The 20,650-nt window shown below is 44.5% G+C and overlaps 1 protein-coding gene and 1 pseudogene across 1 annotated transcript in view; both read right to left on the bottom strand.

Moving 5' to 3' along the window:
• LOC111145200 (neuralized E3 ubiquitin protein ligase 1) overlaps positions 1-20,650 on the bottom strand; it is a 78,455-nt gene that overhangs the window by 44,839 nt on the left and 12,966 nt on the right. The gene's annotated exons all lie outside the window — the stretch shown is intronic.
• Positions 13,046-13,587, bottom strand: LOC111145201 (annotated as a pseudogene).

The following is a 20,650-nucleotide window of genomic DNA, read 5'->3' as shown; positions in this document are numbered from 1 at the left end:
GCCTGGTGGCTCAGTGGGTTAAGCCGCTGCCTTCAGCTCAGGTCATGATCTCAGGGTCCTGGGATCGAGTCCCGCATCGGGCTCTCTGCTCAGCAGGGAGCCTGCTTCCCTCTCTCTCTCTCTCTGCCTGCCTCTCTGTCTACTTGTGATCTCTGTCAAATAAATAAATAAAATCTTTAAAATAAATAAATAAATAAATAAATAAATAAATAAAGGCAGGCTCATTCCTGGGAGAGATGGCACTTCTCTGACCAGCAACGTGGCTTGGGCTTGAGGACTCTCCGTGGGTTTGCAGAACTTGCCTGAGAACTGACTGCAGTCTAAAATACTTCCACCAAACTTTCTGCCACCCCTCTCCTTCACTGAGGGTCGCACTTGCATTGAGGTCTGATGATTCACTCAGGCTCTCCTCACTTCTTCCCTATTTTTCCTCACACAGGTATTTCCTCTGGTAATTTTTTAAAATAACTTTTGCATGTTTAATCTTCTCCTGATATCTGCTTAACTGTTCAATACATGGCCCGCCTAACACTTGACCTTGACCACTTCATGCCTGGACCACCACGAAAGCCTCCTAAGTGGCCCGCCCACTTTTGAGTCCCCCCCACCCAACCCCATCCACAATCCTTCCTGTACAAACCTGCTACTTCCCTACTCAAGAACCTTCACTTGTTTTTTTTTATTTCTTACACCATCAAGTGTAATTTCCCCAGCCTTTCTTTACAGGCACTGCTGACTTTGACCTGCCCCACAGGCCAACCCTAGCAAAGGACTGAAATTCATCCCTGTTATTTCACTTACATTCCTGGAGAACTTCCCCATGGGGGACAATACCAGCTATCTGCAGGGCAGAAATGACTGGCATGGCCCCATGACCAATAAACACCGAAGCTGCCCTAAATCTGATTACTAACGCCACCCAGTTCCACAGATGCTCCTCAGTGTCAAAGCTTCCCTCGGTCTCCCCCTTCCTTTACCCCTCAATGCAATATACACCAAGAGAAAGACATTTCACATACAGACAACCCTCCACCAACAAGAAGTGAATTCTCTCAAAGACTATTATAATAATGAAAATTATTATTGTTCATGCAACAACATGAAGAGGAGGGTGAGAGAGGTGAAGATCATTATAAAGACGGAGGGAACAGCAGTACTGATGACGGTAAGTATGAAGAGTACAAAGGCAGGAAAAAATAACGTAACAGTATGATCTCAATGACATAAATATATATGCAGAAGAATGGACTTCCCCTTGACCCACTGCCATATTAACCTAATTCCTTTAGAAATTGCATTTGGGGGGGCGCCTGGGTGGCTCAGTGGGTTAAGCCTCTGCCTTCAGCCCAGGTCATGATCTCAGGGTCCTGGGAACGAGCCCCGCATCGGGCTCTCTGCTCAGCAGGGAGCCTGCTTCCTCCTCTCTCTCTGCTTGCCTCCCTGACTACTTGTGATCTCTCTCTCTCAAATAAATAAATAAAATTAAAAAAAAAAAGAAATTGCATTTGGTTGTTAGTTACAAAAACCAGAAATAATATGGATTTTTTAAACACTGAAAGTGTTTTCTCTCACATAGAAGAAGTCTGTAAGAACATAGTCCAAGGCTAGTATGTCAGTTCAGTAGTCATCAGGGACCTAGGCTTCTTTTATCTCTCTACCTCACCATTCCACACGACACTTCAAGTTTGCTTCATGATCCAGGACACCTGGTGACGCTCCAGCCACCTTGTCCACATTCCAAGCAAGAAGCAGGAGGAGCATGGGAAACCAAAATCAAAGGACCAACACCAGCCACCTGCCCCTCTTTAAAGGAAATTCGCTTGAAGTCTGCCCCAAAATTCAAATTTACACTCATTGATCAGAATGTAGTCACATGGCTACCCCATGCTGCAAGTGAAGCTGAGATATGTAGTCTTTTCAATTGGACACACTGTCATCTCAAATAAAAACAAGGTCCTTGGCCATTATGATGGGCTCCATTCCCTCTGGAAAACATTATGAGAGATGCCCATAGCACAAAGACTCTTCAAAACTGATGGGGGGGGTCTTTCCTGGTGTCCCTACATATCCTTCTGTTCCCCCCAGCTGAACTATATGCTCAGTATGAGCCATTGTGTTGTCCTTGAACTTAGTTGTGACAGGTTGGTATGCCAGGAAACTATGTAATATATTTAAATAGCATATAAAACGTATCAAAATTCTCTTTAAAGAGAATGAGAAGACAAGTCACAGACTGGGAGAAAATAACTGCAAAGTACATATTTAATTGAGAATCCAAAATATATAGAGAAGTCTCAAAACACAAAAATAAAAACCAACCCAATAAGAAGTAATGGGCCAATAAGAAAGAAGGGACCCCTGCTTTTTTGTAATAAGTTAGAAGAACCTTGATAGCATTATGCTAAGTGTAATAAGTCAGACAGAAAAAAAACACAGTACTGTATGATATTACTTATATGTAAACAGTCAAACTCAAAGAAACAGAGAGTAGAGTGGTGATTACCAGGGGATGGGAGGTGGGGGAAATCAGGAGCTGTTGGTCAAAGAATACAAGCTTCCATTTGTAAGATTAACAAGTTTGGGGATCTAATGCACAGCATGGTGCTTATAGCTAATAATACTGTGTTCTATACCTGAATGTAGCTAAAAGAGTAAATAGTAAACATCCTCATCACAAAAAAGAAAAGGTAACTATGTGATGGGTTGGTGGTGGTAGCAAGTGCACTAAAATGATTACCAAAATCATGGCACTAAAATGATTACCAGGGTGGTAATCATTTCACAATATATAAATGTATCATACCAACACACTATATACCTTACACTTACACAATGTTATGTGTCAATTATATTTCAGTAAAACTGGAGGCAATTTTCAGTAGGCTCTTCACCAAAGTAGATACATGGATGGCAAATAGGCACATGGAAAAAATGTTCAAAATCATTCATCTTTAGGGAAATGCCATTTAAAGCCCCGGTGAGATACAACTACACATCTATTATAATGGCCAAAATTAAAATGACTGACCATACCAAGTGGTGGTGAGGATGTGGGGAAATTAGAACTCTTGTGCTCTGTTGGTGAAAATATAGATGGTACAACTATTTATCTTTGTCAGTTTCTTTTATGCTAAACACACACCAATCATATAATCTGGCCATTCCATTTCTAGGTATTTACCCAAAAGAAAAGGAAATGCATGTCCATACATAGACTTTCTGCAAAAGTTCTCAGCAGCTTATTTGTAATAGCATAAAACTGAAAACAACTCAAATGTCCACCCACAGGTGAAGAGATAAACAAATTGTAGATACATACATGGAATACCACTAAGCAATAATTTAAAAATGAATTATCAATACACACCAGAATACGAACGAATCTTAAGTGAGTGGAAGAAGCCAGGGGGCAAGAGGGTACATGCTCTATGATTCCATTTATACAGAACTCTTTAAAAAGATAACTTAAGGGGCGCCCAGGTGGCTCAGTCATTAAGCATCTGCCTTCAGCTCAGGTCATGATCCCAGGGTCCTGGGATCGAGCCCCGCATTGGGCTCCCTGCTTGGCTGGAAGCCTGCTTCTCCCTCTCCCACTCCCCCCTACTTGCGTTCCCTCTCTCACTGTGTCTCTCTCTGTCAAATAAATAAATAAAATCCTCAAAAAAAAAAACCACAACTTATTCTACAGTGACAGAGAGCAGATCAGTGGTTACTTCAGTATTGGGAGGGGACAGGGAGGAGAAAGACAGCTGGTTACAAAAAATACAAGGAAAGTTTTGAGGATGATGGAAACGTTCATTAACCGCATGGTGCTGATGGTCTCAGAGTACACATATCCATCAAAACTCATCAAATGATACATTAGAAATATGGGCAGTATTTTGTATGTCAATTATACTTCAAAAAAGCTACTTTTTAAAAATCCATTAAATATGGGTGTGAGAGGAGGGGATGAGGAAAGAAAATTACAGTTTTTTTGGTAAAAACTACGTTGAATCAGTTCCTCAAAAAATGAAGAACAGAATTATCATACGATCCAACAATCCGACTTCTAGGAACACACTCGAAAGAATCGAGAGCCAAGTCTCGAAACAGATATTTGCGCACCTGTGTTCATAGCTGTGTTATGTACAACAGCCAAAAGATAGAAACTACGTTAAGTGTCCATTGACAGATGAATTGATAGACAAAATGTGACCTATAAAGAGACAGATACACACATAACGGAATATTATTCAGCCTTAAATAAGGAAATTCTGTTTCACACTACAGCATGGATGAACCTTGAGGACAATAATGTTCAGTGAAATAAGCCAGTCATGAAAGGACAAACACTGTAAAATTCCACTTATATGAGGTACCCAGAGTAGTCAAATGCATAGAGACATGAAATAAAATGGTGGTTGCCAGAAGCTGGAGGCAGGGGAATGAGGAGTTAGTATTTAATAGGTACAGAGTTTCAGTTTGGGAAAATGAAAAAAGTTCTGAAGACGGACAGTGGTGATGGTTACAAAACAATGTGATGTACTCAATGCCAGTATACTGGCATTTACCCCCCAAAAACGGTTAACAAAACAAAAACAAGGTTGAATGCTTTGAAAGGGTGCACTAAAAGCTAGTCTCCCCCAAAATGCTGTCACATTATATGCAGAAAAGACAAGTGCAAAAATACTATCCAAAAAAAAATTAAGAAAGCAATCCCATTTACAGTGGCATCAAAAAGAACAAAATACTTCAGGATAAGTTTAACCAGCTAGGTGAAAGATCAGTACACTGAAAACTGTAAGACACTGGTGAAAGAAATTAAAGAAGACACAAACAAATGGAAAGATAGCCCATGTTCATGGACTGGAAGAATTAATATTGCCACAATGTGTATACTCCCCAAAGCAATCTACAGATTCAAGGAAATTCCTATCAAAATTCCAATGTTATTCTTCGCAAAAAGAGAAACACAATCCTAAATTTCATATGGAACCATAAAAGACCCTGAAAAATCAAAGCAATCTTGAGCAAGAAGAACAAATTATAATAAAGCTCTAGTAATCAAAATACTCTAGTACTAGTATAAAAACAGGCATGTAGACCAATGGAATAGAAAATAGAGCCCACAAATGAATCCAAGCATTTATGTTCAAGCAATCTTTGTCAAGGTATGGAGAAAACTGGATGTCTACATGTAGAATTATGAATTGGGATCACTATACCACACCGGATACAAAAATCAACTCAAAATGGATTAAAGTCCTAAACATAAAACCTGACACCGTGAAAGTTTGGAAGAAAACATAGGGGGAAAGTTTGACATTGGTCTTGACAATGACTTTTTAAATATGATTCCAAAAGCACAGGTAACAAAAAAATAGACAAGTGGGACTACATCAAACTAAAAAGCTTCTGCCCAGCAAAGGAAGTGATCAACAGAGTGAAGAGCCAACCTACAGATGGGAGAAAATAGTTGCAAACCATACATCTGATAAGGGGTTAACATCCAAAATATACAAGAAACTCAAACAACTCCACAGCAAAAAAACAAAACAAACAAAAAACCCCAAATAACTAGATTTTTTTTTAAATGAGTAAAGGACCTGAAGAGTCATTTTTCCAAAGAAGACATGCAAATGGCCAATAAAAATTTGAAAACCTCACTAATCATCAGGGAAATGCAAGTCAAAACCGAAAGGAGATATGACCTCACACCTGTCAGATGGCTATTATCAAAAAGACAAGAGATAACAAGTGACAGCAAGAACATGGGGAAAAGGGAACCACTGAACAATACTGGTGGGAATGTACATCCATTATTTAAAAAAATATGGTAGTTCCTCAGAAAAATAAAAATAGAACTACCACATGATCCATCAGTCCCACTTCTGAGTATATATCCAAGAGAAATAAAATCACTATCTTGAAGAGATACCTCCACTCCTGTATTCACTGTAGCACTATTCACGATAGCCAAGATATGGAAAGAACCTGAGTGTCCATCTACAGATGAATGGATAAAGAAAAAGTGGTTTATATACAAAACGAACTATTATTCAGCCTTAAAAAGAAAGGAAATTCTGCCATTTGGGGAAGCATGGATGAACCTAGGGGACATTATGCTAAGTAAAATAAGCCAGACAGAGAAAGACAAGTTCTGCATGACCTTACTTACATATAAAATCTAAAAAAGTCGGGCACCTGGGTGGCTCAGTTGGTTACGTGACTGCCTTCAGCTCAGGTCATGATCTTGGAGTCCCACATCGGGCTCCCAGCTCCATGGGGAGTCTGCTTCTCCCTCTGACCTTCTCCCCTCTTATGCTCTCTCTCATTCTCTCTCTCAAATAAATAAAGAAAATCTTTTAAGAAATAATCTAAAAAAGTAAAATTCATAAAAGCAGAGAGCAGGATGGTACTTGTCAGGAGCTGAAGGGTGGGGGAAATGGAGAGAGATGCTGGCCAAGGGTATGTTACTCACAATAATTTAAGCAATAAACTGTTTTGAAAGCATCTGTTGCTGGTGATGATAGTAGAATTTAAAATGGTGACCAAGGGGTACCTGAAAGGTGCAGTCAGTTAAGCATCTGACTTGATCTCAGCTCAGATCTTGATCTCAGGGTAGTGAGTTTGAACCAGGCATCGAGCTCCACATTAGGCTCTGCGCTGGGCATGGAGCCTACTTACAAACAAAAAGTAAAATGGTGACCAAAATGATGAGAAGGGTGCAGTGTGACATCTCAGAGAGGGTGTCCAAAACCACATGCATGCTCCAGGAGGCTTTAAGGTCCTCCAGATGAGTCCTTACAGGGTTATCTGATCCCTATTGAGGGGAACCAGACCTACCCAGCCTCCAGAGGCGTGACAGCCCCTGATTCCCGGGGGCTCCCAGTAAGGGACGTGAGTTCAGGATTGGCTTGAATTTCACCCATTGTCGTTATGTACTTTTGGACACCTAGCCCCGTCCTGGGCACTGAGGGGAAAAATTAAGAAGGAAAAGGAATTTAACCTTTATTAAGCACCAGGCACAACCACTGGCCATTATATACCAAGAATCTCATTCATTCCTCAATACAGTTCGACGAAGCAGAGAGTTGACTCTGTTGACCACTCTCTCTCTTTGGGGACAGGGCAGGGATATGGAAGTTCATTTTTAAAAAAGTTTAAAGTATAAAACCACTATTTATTTGATTATTTAAAATAAAATAAAGCCATGCCAATTAGTGTAGAGTACAAACAAAAGCATCCCATTCTCCCACACCACTCCATCCCCAGACTAGTCTCCAAAGGTAGCTACTGGTAACAGTTGGTTGGGCATCTATTCAGCCTTGGTCTGTGTTTGTACAAAGAAAATACGGATGGGCAATGAACAGATGCACAGATAGTTAGCAAGACATCAAACCAAAGAACAGAGAGTTGTTCCTCTAGACATCTGCATTTCTCACTCCTTCACCTCCTTCATTTTCAAATGCCATCAGGCTTTCTCTGGCCAATTTATTTAAAGTGTAAACATCGCCAGACTCCCCACCCGTAATCCCATCCCTGCCACACCCCATGATTTATTTCTCTCCAGAGCATTTATCACCATCTGACATCCCATATGTCATCTTTCTTTTCTTTCTTTCTTTTTTTACTTTGTGTGTGTGTTTCTGTCTCTCCTCATACTCAGAAGAATGTAACTCCGTAAGACAAAGAATTAATTCACTGCTATATCCTAATTCCAGAACAGTGCCCGGCACATAGTAGGTACTAAATAAATATTAGTTGGAAGGAAGAAAAGAAGGATGGAAGGGAAGAGAAAGGAAAAATATAAGACTCTAGACACAAATAGGACCATATTATACACACTAGACATACTGTGCAATTCAGCTTGGGCTCTAAACAACGTGGTGGACATTTTTAAAAACAGTACCACTGAATATTAAAAGTTGCTAGTCGGGGCACCTGGGTGGCTCAGTGGGTTAAAGCCTCTGCCTTCACCTCAGGTCATGATCCCAGGGTCCTGGGATCGAGCCCTGCATGGGGCTCTCTGCTTCAGCGGGGAGCCTGCTCCCCACCCCCTCTCTGCCTGCTTGTGATCTCTGTCTGTCAAATAAATAAATGAAATCTTAAAAAAAAAAAAGTTGCAAAGTCATCCTGTGTATAGAGGTGCCATCACGGACTTACCACATGCCCTCCTTCCTGAAAGCCTGTATGGACCATAAGTGGGGAGAGGGCCACCATGAGGTACCTCCCCAGTGCACTTAATAATAAGCTTTGCCCGATTTTCAGTCTATGAAATCAACTGGTCATGAATCAGAGCATGCAAAGTTACCCTGGAGAGATGAAACAGCCCCAGTAAAAGGCCTGACCGGAGGTATTAACAAACCTAAAGCAAAGAGGTGTTCATTGGATGCCGAGGAATTAGGGAAAAGGGGGTGTCCCTGAAGCAAACCGTAGTGGGGTCCACAGGAGCACAGCCAGGTCTGGCCTGATGCTGGGTCTACCTGGCAGTCATCTCCCTGTGGGTGAAGTGGTCTGGGTGGAGTTCAGGGCCCAAGGGCATTAAATCCTCAGATCGTGGCCTCAGCTCCCCAGCCAGATGCCAGGTTCACCCGGCACTCAAGGAGCGTCCTGCAGCGGGAGAAAATGGCAAGCAGTTGACACGCTGTCTGGTCCATCTGACAGTAAATTTCTCACTGCCAAGTGGTAAGCTGACTTCTGATTTGATTCATGAGATTAGATGAGCCAGGAGCACCCCACCAGTCCTATCAGCTAAGACAAGACAACTTGGAGATGGAATCTGGGGCCAGCTGGACGCTAGGCAGGGGAGGACTCCCACCAGGTTGAACCCGTCCTGTCACTCACTATCTTCAAACTCCTAGTTATGAACAAGAAGTGGCTGCTGTTTATTGACATTTTACTACGGACCAGGTCCTGAGCCACCCCAATTAATCCACACAGTGACCTTGTGAAGTGGGAACTAGAATGCCTGCTTACCAATGAAGAAACCAAAGGTTTGGAAGATCAAGACACTTGACCGGGACACCTGGGTGGCTCAGTTGGTTAAACAGCTGCCTTCGGCTCAGGTCATGATCCCAGCGTCCTGGGATCGAGTCCCACATCGGGCTCCTTGCTCATCAGGGAGCCCGCTTCTCCCTCTGCCTCTGCCTGCCTCTCTGTCTGCCTGTGCTCGCTCACTCTCTCTCCCTCTGTCTCTGACAAATAAATAAATAAAATCTTTAAAAAAAAAAAAAAAAGACACTTGACCAAGGTCAAGACCCAAGAACCAAGATTTGAGCCCAGATCTGACCGACTCCCAGGGAAGTGTTTCATAATGGGTGGTCCATAGAACTCTCACATCAGTATCACCTGAGACTCTTGTTTAAAAAAGCAGATCCCAGAAGCCCAAGCTTAGACTGACTTCGCCAGATTATCCGGGGCTAGGCTCCAGGAACCTGCATTTTTACAATCTGCAGGAAATCAGATGGGTCATTAAGGTCTGAGAACCACTTCTTATGCCATATCACGATCTCTAAACTCTAGCCCCATGGCCTCCATAATCTTCTCTGGCCCGTTGTCTTTTCTTGGTTTTTCATTACTGCTCGCCCCGCTCCTTCAGTTTTGTTCTGTCCACCCTGGGATCCATCATTCACCTTCAAGGTTTAAGTGGTACTCATTGCTGACAACAGGTTGCAGCCATGACTTCCCCCTTGAGCTCTGAGCTCACACATGGAGCCGCAGACCCAAAAGTCTCTCCCAGAATGCCTCAGCCCTCCTCTGGCATCCCAAAACTCAACCCACCACCTTCCCCTCCGATCCTCCTCTCCTGTGCCCAGGGTCTCAATGGAATTACCATCTTCCCAGCCACCTGAAAACTTGGGCACCATCTTGGGTTCTTCCCTCTCCCTTACAACCCCCACCATCTGTTTACCAGTGCTGCCAAGCACCCCGCTCAAAGTGTCTCAAATTCCTCTCTTTCGCCAAAACTGTATTTCAGGCTTAGGCATCCTTCCCCGAGACAGCTGTGCTCCCACCGTAACTAGTCTCCCTGCCCCCATCTTGTCCCTCTTAAATCCATCGTCCACAAGGCAGCTAGACTGATCTACCTAAAAAGCAAATCTAAAACCTTCAATGGCTTCCCACCACCCAGAGATGCCCAGGAGAAGTGTGGATGTCTTTATGTTATCTCATTCACTTTAATGCTGAGTTTAATGTTTTGCTAGGGTGTGGATGGCTCTTGGCAAGGAGATGATCTTTTGTAAACGAGCGCCTCAACAACCATCTAGAAGCAGACGTTTAACGTACCTTGATACCGCAGCCTTGGATACTAGTACTAGCATTACTGCTAAAAGAGCTGTGAATGGAATGTTCGTAGTAAACAACGCCGTGTCTCCTGCCCTGATTTCCCCAGCACCGGGGCCTTCTAGAAGCGATTTCTCAGGACTGCGCTTTCTAACATCTTTCCTTTTTCAGACCCAGGGATTCCTACACTGGTCAGTTACAGCTTCCTACGTCCCAGCTGTGTGATCTCTGTGAAAAGAATCAGTGAATAAATGAGAAGCTCTTTCTAAAAGGATGTTAAATGGGGAACTCCCGCTAGAAAGAATATCTAAACATGCGCTTGCTGTTTTTCCAGTAGGGGCCCAGGATAGAGCAAAGGAAGCGGGGCCACAGGGAGCCCCGAAGCGGGCCAGGGTAAGCTGTGTGGCTCAAAGACAGCAGTCGCCATGCTGGCCTGCTTCCTGCCCCACTCCCCACTCTATTTTTGGGGCATCAGGGAGACATTTTGAGTATATGAGTTCACATGCTCCTTGCAAAGACCCCCGCTGCTCCCTGTAGAGCCCCAGGTTTTGAAGCCTGTGTCCTTCATGAGTAGCCCAGCTAAGAAAGTATTAGTCAAGGGGCGCCTGGGTGGCTCAGTGGGTTAAAGCCTCTGCCTTCGGCTCAGGTCTTGATCCCAGGGTCCTGGGATCGAGCCCCACATCAGGCTCTCTGCTCAGCGGGGAGCCTGCTTCTCCCTCTCTCTCTGCCTGCCTCTCTGCCTACCTGTGATCTCTGTCTGTCAAATAAATAAATAAAATCTTTAAAAAAAAAAAAAGAAAGAAAGAAAGCATCAGTCAAGACCGAAACCTCATGATCTTGCAGAAGACTCATGAAGGGGCCACACACCCCTTTGCAAGGAAGGGAAACCTGGGCCCAGAGAGGGATAATAAGCTGCCGTGTGAGCAGGTTCATACAGCCCATCACCCCCGGCCTTGGTTCATCCAAGGCACATCCTGGGGGAGGCACAAAAAAGGCTGAGCCTCTAAGACAAGTAGGGAAGACCAAGGTCAAAGAAGGAATCCAAGAGCCAGAAGTCACAGCAAAGCAGCAGTCAGGACTAGAACCAGTTCTCTGGACCCTCAGCCACCACCCCTTCCCTTGCATGCCCTCTACCTTCCTTGCCTTTCCTCGGATCTCATACCCCAGGCCTCCAGCTCACTGCCCCAGGCCTCTGTTTAGCCTCTAGGCCAGAAGCCTTGGACGATTCCCAGACTGAAAGGCCACTTCAGCCAGATTCATCAACGCCCCCCTCCACCCTTCACTCCCACCTCCCCCGCAAAGCTCCTAGGCCAGAGGCATCCTGGCACAACACAGAGATCTGAGAGCCAGAGAATCAATCAGGAGCCGTCTAGACCTCCGTCTGCTCCAACTTGCCCTGGGACTCTGGGCAGGTCCCTTCTCCTCTCTGAGCCTCAGTTTCCCCCCTGGAAAAGGTCAGTGCTGGACAACATGATCCCAGGCCCCCTCCATCCCTGAGGTACTGGGGGTAACTGGTGTCCTAGGGACAGGCTCTATGTTACGGACACAGTGGTGACCTTTGGAGGGGCCCTGCAGGCCACATCATGAAGAGGGGGCCCAGAGGGGCCTCCCCAAAACCCCCACTGCCTCCCACTGAAAAACAATGAATTTCATTCCAAATAAGGGAACTTACAGCAAAGTCCCCGCCATGGCCAGTTCTGGCTGGTTTATGTTAGCTGGACAAGACTAAACAGACCTTCACATTCTCAGTATTAAGCACTAAAAATGAAAAAAAAACGACTGTCTCTGGAGCACGGGGCGAGGGAGAGGTCAGTGCTCCCCTGAGGCCCCCTGAGCAGACCTGGGGGGTAGTGCTGGACTCCAGGAAGTGGGGGTGTTTCGGAAAGGCCACTAGGGAGGGAGAGGTGAATACACCAGCACTTGGGGCATGCTGTGACCTGCCCAGGTCACTCGTCTATGGAGAAGTGTTTCAACAGGCAGCAGTGGGGTCAATACAGAGTAATAGCACCAAGGGGCCTGGGACCTGGGGGTACAGAGGGCAAGTGGTGCTTTGAGTCTGCAGAGGTGAGACCGTGAAGGAGAACCAGACAATGCCAAGGTGGAGACAGGGAGAAAGAGCAATGCAGGGAAGGAGTGACAAGGCCAGAAGACCCTAGAAGATTATCTACTCCCAGCCCATCTGCCATGACCAGGGGGCTGGGAAGGATGATAGAGGGGAGGGAAGGGACTCCACCACTTCCTAGACAATACGGCACCTTGTTCCCAGATGCCCCACCTGCCTCCTGCAGTGTGGGCACCACAAACCCCAGATAAGAATTTAATTATTTACAAAACAGAAGCCTGAAGCAGGACTGCCTTCCTGTTTTCCCACGTACCCCCACCCCCACACCTGCCTCCTAGCCTCCCCCTCTCCAAAGGCCTGCCCTCCGTCCCTCTATTACCTGGGCCATCTCCTTGCACAAAGGGGTTTGCCACAGTGGTCTGACCACACTGAGAGGCCAGCATCACAGCTCCCATCCTAGAGGTGAATACACCAGCACTTGGGGCATGCCGTGACCTGCCCAGGGTGACTCGTCTATGGATGGCAGAGTGAGGATCAGTGTTACCCACAGCTTGTGAACCATCTTCAGCAACACCCTCAGGCCACAATGTCTTTGGCCAGCTTTGCCTTATTTCCAAACACAGACAGCCCCATCTTCTCTATCTGCTCTCTGTGCACCCCCAAGAGAAGGCCTATCTATTATCTACCCAAACTTGCCCATCATTCTTTTTTGGGGGCTGTATAATGATTTACTAAATATCTTTAATGAGACCATTATCTGACAAATAGAAAACAGTAGAGTTTTTGGTTAAAAAAAAAAATCCCTCAAACTGGTGTTCATTTTGGAGCGTTTCTGTTGTTTGCAACGTAAAATAAGACATGTAAGATTCCATGTGGAAGTTTATCTTTTAAATCCAAAGCGTGTGCTCTGCCTGTTACAGTAGAATCATGTGAATTTAGTCGTCAGTTCCTCTGGATTCTCAGAGCAGCAATAAGATAAGTCTCGGAATCATCATGACGCTTAAACCTGCAACCAGCCCAGCTGGCATGATCTTCTTAGATCTCTTATACCTCACACCCATTATGGTGGCCAGGAAGAAAGCTGTAAACAGTGACAGCTTGACATCTCGCTTGTCACTGGAGACACAGTAGGCTCCCTAGCCAGCCAAAAATCCAACAAAAAGACCAGTGATCAGAGATGGAACACAACGTCTCTGCTTATATCCCAAGATGCTACCAAACGTCACAAGGGCCACATAACCGAAACCGATCAGGTCCATTGGCAGGTAAGGTTGCGATTCTACTGCTGGTGTCCAGAAGCGATCCCCTCTGCCAGTACCTCCCGATTCTGCCTCCCATCATTCTTCAAAGCCAATCTCTCCTCCGGGAAGCCTTCCCTGACTCTACTCAGCCTAGCTGACCACCCTCCTCTCCTCTGACCTTTGCCAACACCAAGGATCAGCAGCACGAGTGCTGTAAGGATGGAGCCACATTCGTCCCCAGAGGGCATGAGGCCCGGCACCCCGAGAACATCTGTGCCATCAGGGAATTAATGAGTGAACCAAGAGTCCCACATCACTATTCCCTTCTCTGGCCTTGGCCCCAGAGCCTGGTATACAGCAAATGTCCTTTCAACCAGGGAAAGAAAGAGGGCTTTTGCAGCACTGAGGGGATGTGAAAGAAAAGTTTGACTTGCCCAGAATCAGCCCATTCTTGCATTCATTTCAAAATATTTGTTGAGCGCCTACTGTGTAAGCCAGGCCCTGGGCAGCAACACAGTGGGGAGTGCACAGACCACACGGGACACTGACAGCTGAACAGGCCCTAGAGGCTGGTCAGATCCATGCTGCGAGGGGGGCAAGGGCTGGCAGTGAGGAGGACACAGAAGCCATCTAACCCAGGTGGGGGATGGGACAGGGATCAGGGAAGGCTTCCTGGTGGAAGTGATGTCTAAGCTGGGACCTGCCGGTTGAGCCTAATGATGAGCACAGTAACTTGTATTTATCATGCATTCATGACTCATCAAGCATTCTCTCCAATAAACGATGAGGGTATGCAGAAGTTAAGCCTCTGGCTCCAGGTGGCACAAGGAGCAAAGACAAAATCTGACTCCCGAGTCCGTCCCTCAACCACAGCGCCTCTCCCTTGCCTGCCCTTTCTCCTCCCTCCTCACCCTGGGCTCCCCCGCCATGCCCATGGGGAACTCCAGAGGCCTGCTGGACCACACCAGAGTCCAATGTCTGGGTTGAGTTTCCTAAGCCCAGGGGGATTCCCCCGGACTCTCAACCTCCAAAGTACCTCGGCCAGGCCCACACAGTGGGGTTCGGAGAGTCCCTGCAGACCCAGACAGGGCACCCCCTCCATCCCCAGACATACGTGGTGGGGGAGGAAACTCACCAGTCTTCTGAGGTGCCTGACTTTCCTGGGTCCTAGGGAAGGGGCTTTGTCCTAAAGGAGAAGTTCTTCTCAAACATTAAAGAAAGTGCCCCTGAGCTGGGAACTCCCTGTATGGCCTCACCCTGGTTCTGCATTACTCACGGCTCTCCCCGATTTGGGTAGAACAGAGGAGGACCCCTGGGGCGGGCAGGAAGATGCACCTGCCAGAGGGCTGTCTGAGGGCTAGGAAGCCACGAGGCACGCACCCTTGTTCACAGCCCCCTGGGCAAGCGGGTGCAGCCATCATTGAGGGTACCCTGGAAATGTCCACCCAACTAGACCTCAGTCTGCTTCTCCAGGAAATAGGGCCAAGACACCTGTCCCAGCAATCCCTAGGAGATCTGGAGCAAGATCCAGGAGGGAAGAGACAGGAGGAGGGCTTCACGAAGCTAGAAGACCCAGACAAACATAGTGGGCTTTTTTCTTCCCAGCAACTTTGGCTCTCTGAGAGGATCCCCAGTGGAATAACAGGAGAAGGAAATGAGGGAGGGGAGTTAGGGTGGTGGCCCTATATAGAAGCAGATGTTTCTCAGCTGGGTGTGCCAGCCTGACTGGGGGCAGAGGACACAGCCATCCCCCCTGCCTCCCTGTCCCTCTACTCTGCAGACCACAAGGGAGAGAGCCAGCCTCCTTCAGATCATGGTTTCTGGTCTGTCTGTACCCACCGCCTGGGCTAAGTGAGAACTGGCCCACTAGGAGGGAAGCTGTGGGCCCAACCCAGCCCTGATCCCACCCACCAGAGCCACACAACAGGCCCCAGGGCCCTGGATTTAACATATCCCACTCAGTGTGCTCCCTCTCCCCAGGGCCCCTCAGCACAAGTTAAGATCCAATTGGCACTAATTGGACCAAGCTGACAGTGCCCAGAGCAGCTTGAGCGCTGTCATCACGGATTTGACTCACCGAGTGATGGCCACCGGTGCCTACAGACCCCACCATTAGTGTCACTTTGGGAGGATCAGGTGAGCTTGGATGGTGCTTTGTGAGTCAACACCACTGCCCGGCCATGCTTCCAGTGGAGACCTAAAGCTTACAAGTGATGTCTCTTCCGTCTCACACCCAGGCAAGGGCTAGAGCCCAGGCCTCCTGACCACTAGCTCCTGAGTCTACTGGCCCATTCCTCTGCTGCTGGTCCCAGAAAGTCTTCCCCAGATGTGAAAAGGGGTTCTAGCTCTTCTCTTCCTCCCGGGGCACAAGATCTCCAGCCTGATAATCAAACCCCAAGCCCAAGAAGAGAACCTCAACCCAATCCTAGAATATGGCGCTCCTAGAATATGGAGCACCAAAGTCTTGGCCCCAAGACTCAAAGCTCAACTACAATCAAGAATCCGGGGCCCTGAAGTGAAAACTCCCTCCAGGAATGGAACTCTCACCCCAGCATGGAAATCAGACCCCCAAAACAGGCACCTCAATACCAAGGCAGAACCTTGTCTACAGAAATGGCAACTTCACCCCAAAATAGAACTTTGTGCCCTAGGATCTGAAACTTAGCACTAGACAGTAAACCCCCACTTTCAGAACAAGCCCTGAATCTTGGGAAACTTTCTTCTCAACAACTGATCTAGGTTCTTGTTGTATTTTGTTTCTTCAATACACCCTCAACTTGGGGACCAGACGAGGAGATCCAAACTCCCTAAAACAGTTTCCTTCAGATTTTACAGTGAAGGAACCAGAAGAATCTCATGTAACCAGAGCCCCAGTTTCCAGGAGCGCAGCACCCTGATGCAGAAACTTCCACGTGAGTGGCATTCTGGTCACTCAAGAGCCTCATCCCACCACTTCCTCTGTGCTCTGGGCTCCATACCAAGGGCGGAGTGGCTAGTTGGTCTCCTCAACCCCAAAGGATCTGCCAGCCCAGCCCAGGAGATGGAAAACCCCTCTGCACCTCTCAGGCCTAGCTAGGCTGTCTCTGCCCTGAAAAGAGATTTCCTCACTCATCATTGGTCTATTCAGAACTTTTTTCATTTTTATTTTTTTTTATTTAAATTCAATTATTTAACATATAGTGTACTATTAGTTTCAGAGGCAGAGTTCACTGATTCTTTAGTCTTATATAATATCCAGTGCTCATTATATCACATGCCCTCCTTAATGTCCATCACCCAGTTATCCCATCCTCCCCCCACCCCTCCAGCAACCCTCAGTGTGTTTCTTATGATTAAGAGTCTCTTGTGGTTTGTTTCCCTCTCTGATTTTGTCTTATTTTATTTTTTTTCCTCCTTTCCCCTATGATCCTCTGTTTTGTTTCTTAAATTCTACATATAAGTGAGATCATATGATAATTCCTTCTCTGATTGACTTATTTTGCTTCGCATAATACCTTCTACATCTATCCATGTCACTGCAAATGTCAAGATTTCAAATTTTTGATGGCTGAGTAATATTCCATTGTACATATATACCACATCTTTTTTATCCATTTATCTGTTGATGGACATCTGGGCTCTTTCCGTAGTTTCGCTATTATGGACATTGCTGCTATAAACACTGGGGTGCTGAAATTTTCTACTTCTTCGTGATTCAGTTTTGATAGGTTGTATGTTTCTGTGAATTTATCCATTTCTTCTAGGTTGTCTAACTTTTTGGCATATCATTGTTCACAGTAGTCTCTTATGATCCTTTGCATTTATTTGAGTCTTCTCTCTTTTACTTTATCTAGTGAAAAGTTTGTAAATTTTATGTCTTTTCAAAAAAACAACTTTTACTTTTGTTGGTCTTTCTGTTATCATTCTAGTCTTTATTTCATTTCTTTCATTATTTCTACTCTGATCTTTGTTATTTCCTTCCTTCTACTAACTTTGGCTTTAGTTTATCTTTTGCTAGTTCCTTGAAGTGTAAAATTAGGCTTTTTGGATATTTCTTTGTTCTTAATATAAATATTTTTTGTTATAATCTTCCTGTGCTCGCTTCGGCAGCACATATACTAATATTGTTATAATCTTCCCTCTTAGAACTACTTTTCTTGCATTCTATAAGTTTTGGTGTGTTGTGTTTCCATTTTTGTTTGTCTCAAGATTTTTTTTTTATTTCCCTTTGGATTTCTTCTTTAACCAACTGGTTATTCAGGACTATGTTGTTCAGTCTACACGAATTTGTAAACTTTCCAACTTTCCTCTTATAATTGATTTCTAGTTTCACACCATTGTGGTTAGAAAAGATACTTCTTCAATATGTTAAGGCTTATTTTGTGGATAACATATGATCTATGCTAAAGAGTTTTCTGTGTGCACTTGAGAAGAATGTGCATTTTGCCGCTGTTTGATGGAATGTTCTGTATATGTCTGTTAGGTCTATTTGGTCTAAAGTGTAGTTCAAGTCCATTGTTTTCTTATTGATATTCTTTTGTTTTTAGGATTTATTTATTTATTTATTTGACAGAGAGATCACAAGCAGGCAGAGAGACAGGCAGAGAGAGGAAGGGAAGCAGGCTTCCCACTGAGCAGAGAGCCCAATAAGGGGCTCAATCCCAGGGACCCTGAGATCATGAACTGAGCTGAAGACAGAGGTTTAACCCATTGAGCCACCCAGGCGCCCTCTTGTTAATTTTCTGTCTGGATGATCTATCTATTGTTAAAAGGGGAGAACTGAAGTCCCCTATTATTATGGTATTACTATTTCCCCTTCCAGGTCTGTTAATATTTGCTTTACATACTTATGTGCTCTGATGTTAGGTGTGTATATATTTACTATAGTTATTTCCTCTTGATGAGTCGATCCCTTTATCATTATATAATGACCTTTTCTCTTTCTTTTACTTAGTCTATTTTCTCTCCTGTAAGTAGAAGTACCCTGCTTTCTTTGGTTTCCATTTGCCAGGAATATCTTTTTCCATCCCTTCATTTTCAGCTTAGAGGTAACCTTGAAGCTAAGTGAGTCTCTTATAGTTGCGTAGTTCATTGGGTCTTGTTTTTCTATCTAGCCAACCACTCCATGTCTTTTAACTGGAGAATTTAGACTATTTATACTTAAAGTAATTATTCATAGAGAAGGATTTACTCTTGCCACCTTTGTCTATTGTTTTCTGGGTAGTTTATAGAACCTTTGCTCTTTTCTGCCTGTCTTTCTTTGTGACCTGATGATTTTCTATAGTGGTATGCTTTCATTCTTTTCTCTTTATCTTTTTTTGTACCTACGATGGGTTTTTGGTTTGTAGCTACCATGGGGTTTACATAAAACATCTTATCACAGTCTGGGGCACCTGGGTGGCTCAGGCTGACTCTTGATTTCAGCTCAGGTCATGATCTAAGAGTCGTGAGATGGAGCCCCAAGTGGAGCCTCAGCATGGAGACTGTTTGGGATTCTCTCTCTCTCCCTCTGCCCGTCCCCACCCTCATGCACCCACACACACTCTCTCTCAAAAACAAAACAAAAAGCCAACATCTTATCACAGTCTATGTTAAGCTGATAGCAACTCAACTTTGTTCACATACAAAAGCTCAACACTTTTACTGCTTCCCAACCATTTTACACTTTTTTTTTTGAAAGATTTTATTTATTTGACACAGAGAGACACAGTGAGAGAGGGAACACAAACAGGGAGAATGGGAGATGGAGAAGCAGTCTCCCTGCTGAGCAGGGAGCCCAAAGTGGGGCTCAATCCCAGGATCCGGGGATCATGACCTGAGCTGAAGGCAGACACTTAAGAACTGAGCCACCCAGGCACCCCCATTTTATGTTTTTGATGTCACAATTTACATCTTTTTATATTGTATATCCAGTAGCCAATTATTGCAATTATAGCTTTTTAAAATTCTTTTGTCCTTTAACCTTTATACTAGAGTTGTAAGTGATTTATATACCACCACTAGGATATTGGAATATCCTGAAACTGGCATACATTTACATTTACCAGGGAATTTTATACTTTCATATGTTTTTATGTTACTAGTTAGTGTTCTTTCTTTTCAACTTGAAAAACTCCTTTAGCATTTCTTATAAGGCAAGTTTAGTGGCTATGAATTACTACAGCTTTTTTTGTCTGGGAATGTCTGCATCTCTCATTCAATTCCAAAGGATAACTTTGCTGGGTAAAGTATTCTTAAATCTCCCAACAAAGAAAAGTCCAGGACCACACGGCTTCATTGGTGAAATCTATCAAACGTTTACACAAAAATTAACGTCAATCCTTCTCAAACTCTCTCAAAAAAAAAAATAATAATAAAAGAGAAAGGAGCCATTCCAAAGTCATTTTATGAGGCCAGCATTACCCTAATACCAAGATCAGAAAAGAATGCTATAAGAAAAGAAAACTACAGGCCACTATACCAATGAACATAAATGCAAAAATCCTCAACAAAATATTAGCACACAGATGTTTGATCTTACACCATGATCAAGTGGGATTTATCCCTAGGATGCAAGAATGGTACAACATATATAAATTAATAAATATAATATACCATATTAACAAATATGTATATAATAAGATAAAATATCACATGATCATCTCAACAGACGCATAAAGAGCATTTTACAACATTAACATCTTTCCATCACACTCAACAAATTAAGTATATATGGAATGTACCTCAACATAATAAAGGCTATACATGACAAGTTCACAGCTAATCTCCTACTCAATGGTGAAAAGATCAAAGTTTTTCCTTTAAGATCAAGAACAAGACAAAGGGACCCACTCCTGCCACTTGTATTTAAACAGTGAGAGAAGGACACCTGGGTGGCTCAGTCAGTTGAGCATCTGACTCTTGATCTCAGCTCAGGTCTTGATCTCAGGATGGTGAGTTCAAGCCCCAAGCTAGACTCCATGCTGGGAGTGGAGCCTACTTTAAAATGTTAAACAGTGCCGAAAGTCCTAGCCAGGGCACTTAGACAAGAAAAAAATAAATAAATAAAAGGCATCCAAATCAGAAAGGAAGAAGTAAAACGGTCTCTATTTGCAGATAACAT

This window comes from Enhydra lutris, unplaced genomic scaffold (assembly GCF_002288905.1).
Source record: "Enhydra lutris kenyoni isolate GAN:26980312 unplaced genomic scaffold, ASM228890v2 scaffoldscaffold12, whole genome shotgun sequence".
Classification (NCBI taxonomy): Eukaryota; Metazoa; Chordata; class Mammalia; order Carnivora; family Mustelidae; genus Enhydra; species Enhydra lutris.
The sequence above is the reverse complement of the archived record's forward strand: the minus strand, read 5'-3'. Positions and strand labels throughout refer to the sequence as shown.